Source organism: Orbicella faveolata, unplaced genomic scaffold, assembly GCF_042242905.1.
Source record: "Orbicella faveolata isolate gen_17 unplaced genomic scaffold, um_ofav_v1 contig_24, whole genome shotgun sequence".
Lineage (NCBI taxonomy): Eukaryota > Metazoa > Cnidaria > Anthozoa > Scleractinia > Merulinidae > Orbicella > Orbicella faveolata.
In genome coordinates, this window is record NW_028301552.1 from 18334769 (window position 1) to 18340953 (window position 6185).

The 6185-nt window shown below is 38.4% G+C and overlaps 1 pseudogene; it reads right to left on the reverse strand.

Moving 5' to 3' along the window:
- Window positions 1-1556: 1556 nt before the first annotated feature.
- On the reverse strand, window positions 1557-2600 carry LOC149110724 (uncharacterized; annotated as a pseudogene).
- Between the last annotated feature and the right edge of the window lie 3585 nt (window positions 2601-6185).

The following is a 6185-nucleotide window of genomic DNA, read 5'->3' on the forward strand; positions in this document are numbered from 1 at the left end:
GTGTCACTGATGTTCTTACCACATTTTGAAGTCTTCTGTGATCTATTATAATTACGTTCTAATTCGCTTCGCTCAAACGAACGTGAATCATTTTACCCTTAAATTCCCGTAATACAAACAAATCACACGAGAAATATGGTAGGATGCGCAAGCGGATCCAAAACAGTTTATTATAAGATAGATAGTTACTAATACAGAGTGGACTGCAAAAAAAGAAATTACAAAGTTGTTGTTGTTGTCGTTTGTTTGTTTGTTTGTTTTTTTTTTACAATTTTTTACACACTACTGTATGGAGAAATTAATATACGCTCGATAATGCATTACAAACCTAAATACTTAGTTACTTGTAACCTGTTTTCAAGGCTTTCTTCAACATACATATCCTTGGCAGAATCAGATTTCCATCTACCATGTATTTTAAGAAGTCTTTCTGGAATCGAGTTACTACTATTACGTACCGCAGATGTAATACCACCGGATCTTAAACTATGAAGACCATAATCACTAGGGTTGAGGCCCAGCTGACTTAAGGTATCCTTAAGATATCTCTACAAGTAGTATAAGAAATCTTTCCACTTCTCGGGGTATAGCTAGAACTACTACGGTGAAAAACAAGCGGTCTAAATAAAGGGAGAGAACTACATAAGTCAATACCAGATAAATCTAAATACCGTTGTAAAACACCAACAGGACAGTACTTAGACCTGGATGCACTAATAAAGACGAAATTCCCTTCCCTATAAACATGTCTTACTACGAGGTACAAAGATTCTTATATAATCGCTGTGAAATTCAATATGCTTAGGAACAATATTTCATAATTCGTCGTAACGAAAAAATCCTGCAAAAACTAAAGAACATAACGCAGCGATACGAAGATTCTTTAAATTAGCATCTTTCTTGTTATGAGTATCTAAAATACTCCTTATGATGTCTGTGGTAATAGGCTTCTTTTTCATAACTGGCTGTGATTTCGGGCGTTTAGCAGATTCGATAATATTCCTGCAAAATTCACTATCCAAAGGATTACGATCCAAACTAGGGACAAAAGAATGTAATCATTTAAGGACAGCATGGGCTAAAATTACTGAGGAACTAGAGGTGCAAGACTGCTGAACTTCAAATAAATATAGAGAAACAACACTAAGGGGAAAAGGTAACTGCATGTTGAAATGTCTACTTTTAGACCACTCCAAGAACTTTCTAAAAACGCGAACGTAGCTTTAGAAGTTGTATCCACCCTGGACTTCAACATAACTTCTAAAACCTCATAAACGTTGATTGAAGAAAATTGTTGAAAGCCTTTCCAGGAATTACTTGATAAAATTACCTGGAAAGACAAGAACAAAACATATATAATAAAAGAACAAAAAAAGAGCCGTATAAAAATCGATCATTGTTGGGGCCAATGCCACATAAGACCATAGACTATTCAATGAACCAGTGCCCCGTAAATCAAAAACCATTGATTGGGCCAGCGCCACATAAATCAACTATACGCTGTTTAAGACAGCGCCACATGAAATGACAGACTATTAATTAGGCCAGTGCCACATAGATAAACAACACATTGCTTTGGCCAGCGCCACCAAATGTAAATAATCGTTGGGCTAATGGACACACCGTCCAATAAATTACTCAGTAAATTTCAATCTAAAGGCAATAATATTTCCTGTGAAAAGACCAGACCCTAAGAGCGAATTAAGGTTTCTTGCGCGGGTTAGAACGTCATTCCCGATATGAATACTGTGAGCCACAAGATAACTACTATACTTGTGTGTAATTAAAGGCCAAAAATGAGCTGAAGGCCAAAGAGGTACAACGAGCGTACCAACGGCCCACTGAGATTTCAAGTAATGCAATACGCGTGAGACGATACCAACTGGAGGGACTACTAGGCAATTTTCTCCTCGAAGAGACTGAAAGAAAAAATCAACACCCGAAGTATTGGGGTTCCAAAACCTCGAAAAATATTTGGGGAGCTTGTGATTATAATAATTGGCAAAACAATCAACACTATGCGGGCCCCACCGGCCATCAAGAAAAAGAAAAAAATTCTTCAGTAATTTGCCAATCATCAGTATCAATTAAACGACTTATATAATCAGCTTGCTGATTCGAAGTGCGAGGGATCCATTGCACTTCTAAATGAATCCCCGATCGAATACAAATATCAAAAATCCTTCGGGCCATCTATGCAAACCTAATTTCATGCTACCCACTTCAACAATCTTACCAGCTGCTTGGCTATCAGTAAACCACTTAACGTGTGATCCTTCCAACACTGAGGCAAATGATTGCAATGAAAACTCAATAACAGACAACTCCCTCTACGTTGAACTTTGAACTCTCTCGTTCTCCGACCACATTTTGTGGCACACAAAATCATTGTTAAAGTCAATAATTGCTCCACCTCCGGTAGCCCTTGCATCCGAATATACAAAATAACTAGGATCTTTACTTACAAAGCAATACCTAGAGTTGATATTAACCATATTTTCCTTCCAAAAATACAGTTCTTCCCTGCAGTAATCGTCGAGACGGAATATAGAATCCCAGTTATCTTTGCACAAGGTGGACAAGACACAATGTTTGGTCATTATCCTGCCAATGTTACCAACTACAGGCCCGGTGGAAATAATTTGACCTGTGAAGGAGGACAACTCTCTGGCAGACACTTTGAAATAAACCAGAAAGATGAATAAACTGTATGGAACCGCGAGCGTGAATGGTACTCAAGAGACAGCGGAGAGTATAAATACTAATAACTGACCAATCAGGACATCCATGCAAAACAGAATGCACAATAGTGGGTGCGGCAGGTGTGAGACGAAAACAACTGCGACTAATTACTTGGAATAACAGCGGAAAATACATTTACGTTCTAATTCGCTTCGCTCAAACGAACGTAAATCATTTTACCCTTAAATTCCCGTAATACAAACAAATCACACGAGAAATATGGTAGGATGCGCAAGCGGATCCAAAACACATATGAATATACAAAGTAAAGAGGGGGCTCGTTTTCTTACCACGAAGAGGCTGATAATCAGCGCCCAAAGCAATTCTTGGTTTCTTTCCACGATCCCTGGAGAGTTGTTCCTTTTGACGCCTCTTACGGCTCGCCGCTTCTCTTGCCTTCTTAAGACGCTTTTCATCTTCGGAGCCGGATGTAAGCTCGTCCGACTCGTACTCGACTACAACCTGCCGGCCGTCCCTACTTTTATCAGCGATTTTTATCAGCTTCTGTCGCTTTCGAATACGTTGCCTGCCTTGTTGGGAAAGTTTCTTGATCTGCGACAAATTTGGCTCGATGCTTTCACTTTCGGTTTCAATGCTTCCAAAAATGGCATCTAACTCGGCATTAAGCTCAAATTGTTTCTGGTTACCTTTGAACTTTAGCTGTACAACTTCTTTATCTATCTTACTCCTTTGTTCGATTTGCTTTCCTTTATCTTCTAATTTTTTCTCAAGAAAATCCTTAAACATGGAAAAGACTTGATCAACGGCTGCTGAGTTGCCTCCACTATCACCTGAAGACGTTTAGCCTACTTCAGCCGGAACGGACGAACCTTCGCTCTCTTTTTGGTCATCACACGAATGGTCATTGGGCATCACACGAATAGGAAAACACAAACCAAAAAGATGAATAAACTGTATGGAACCGCGAGCGTGAATGGTACTCGAGAGACAGCGGAGAGTATAAATACTAATAACTGGCCAATCAGTACATCCATGCAAAACAGAATGCACAATAGTGAGGGCGGCAGGTGTAAGACGAAAACAACTGCGACTAATTACTTGGAATAACAGCGGAAAATACATCTGAACAGATGCACGACGACATAGAATCTATCTGCTTCGTAATACATAACAAAGAAACAAAAACAAACGTTTATGACATCATCTGTACCTTTGTCCACCAATAGAGCATAAGTGAGCATAAGTAAGAAACAATCAAATTGTACCTGCGAATAACTTGACTTATTATTTAAACATTGATAGGAGTTTGATTTATTGTGCATGAATATTACAATGTAGAAGATAGTGAACATTGAATATTTACTGCCACAGATTTTGAGTTTAGTTCTTCTACATCCTCTAACATTCAGTGCCTTCCAATCAGAGATGCAAAGTTTTTGTCACACAGCAGCTACAGCAATGTCTGGCCAGAATGGTGACTTGACCGGCCAAAAACTTCACTCGCCGGTCATGTTGACCAGTGATGTCATGTTGGGACGGTCACGTTGTTCATTCTTGAATAAACAATCAAATCCCCAAATGTAAATCTGAGAGTTTTAATCTCTTTTTTATTATGACGTCTCACGAAAACATACACCAATGCATATCTGTTGGAACGGCTAAAGACCATTCGCTTGCTGTTTGCCATGCGTTCAAGATCGATAGGAATGCCATTCGAGCAACTGGGGTTAAATCTGTTCAGAAAAATATTACGCCAATTTTTAAACGGTCTAGCAGTGACTGGAACAAACAAACTATATTTGTGGGTTAATTAGGCTCACATTACGTGTACTTGATTTTTTCGTAAATATCTTGACCGGTCAGAAACGAGACGTGACCAAGCTAAAATTACTTTAGCCGGTCAACATGACCGGCTAGAGTCCGATTTCAAAGGTCACAGTATAAATTGGAATGATAAGAAACAAAGTAATAACTTCAGTGTAAAATTCGCTGATTGATATCATACACAGAATTTGCTGATTCATACACAGACATAACTTATCTTATTTAACAAAATGTTTTATGTTACTTGTAGGATGAAGTAAAATCGAGAGTGGTCAACACATGCATACTCCTTGGCATTGATGCTTGATCAGGAAAAAAGCAGCTACTGAGAAGTCTACAGTACTTATGACTCTATAAGGGGTCCAAGGCCCATTTCTTGAAGGCCCGGGAACTTTTTGGGCCCATAAAGCCATCTTTAATTGAGCTGTGTCTAAAAACTAAGAGCTTTATATGCCTGCAACTTCTTGTGTAAAGGAAACCTCTGTTCATATTGAGAATAAGCGAATAAAACAGCTCTGTAAGCATAAGATTTCAGATTTTGGTATGGCTTTTTGGGACCTTCGAGAAATGAGCCCCTGGTGCATTACAGTCTAACATGGTGACCTTCAACACTTTGATATGCTCTGACAGCTTTCTGGCATAAATTCAACCACTGTAAACATTATTTTTAATGCTTTGAAGTATCACCTACACTGTACCTGTGTTAGTGAATTAGCATTAAATTTAAATATCTTAGATTGCTAGGTTGATACTTATTGTTCAATACAGCAGCTATAAGATTTCATCATAAAAAGCAAAGGCTATGTTTACATAAATGTAGTACCAGAACAATAATTTATTAACGTATGTTGTGTTATGGGAACTATGGTACTAGATAGGCCTTTCAATTTCAACAGGCCCCTATGAATTGTTGTTGTTGTTGTTGTTGTTGTTGTTTTCTTTTCTACGGTACAGTTTTTTTATCACACAAAAAAGTAAAATTTTGGATCTTCACCAGTCTGAATATTGTTTACAGTGAATGTTTCGTCAGGGGTCCAAAATGTTTGTACTGTTTGGATTCCGTACAGTTTTGGAAAAAGAAGGAAAGTGTGACTTTGTAAACGTAGCCTAAAAGATGTCAGAAGCCTTGTTTTATGTTATGCAATGTAGTATTCCTTTGGCATGAATGTTTTTATGATGAATTTAAAATGTCAATCTCTATCTTGTGGTAAATGTTTTTTTCCTATTTTCTGTTATTTCAAAAGAACAATTCACTCCATGAAAAAAGTTGATCAATACTCCACACTTACATTGCAGTAATTTTCAAAATAAGGTAAAGGTAAAGTCTGCATACGAGCCACGTGGCCCAACAGGCTGGAGCTTATCCCACTTTCTGTAGCAGGAAGCGACTAGGACTATTTATATTTCTACTCCCCCTGGATGAGATGCCAGTCCATTACAGGATTACCCCACCATTAAATTCGCTGGTACCCACTTATACAGCTGGGTGAAGAGGCACTGAGAGTAAAGTGTGTTGCACAAGAACACAACAGAATGTACCCGCCTAGGGCTTGAACCCGGACCGCTCGATCAGGAATTGAGCTCACTACATGTAACTACGAGGCCATCGTGCCTCCCACATTTTTCATAATAATTATTAAGGCTAATTTAATCCTACA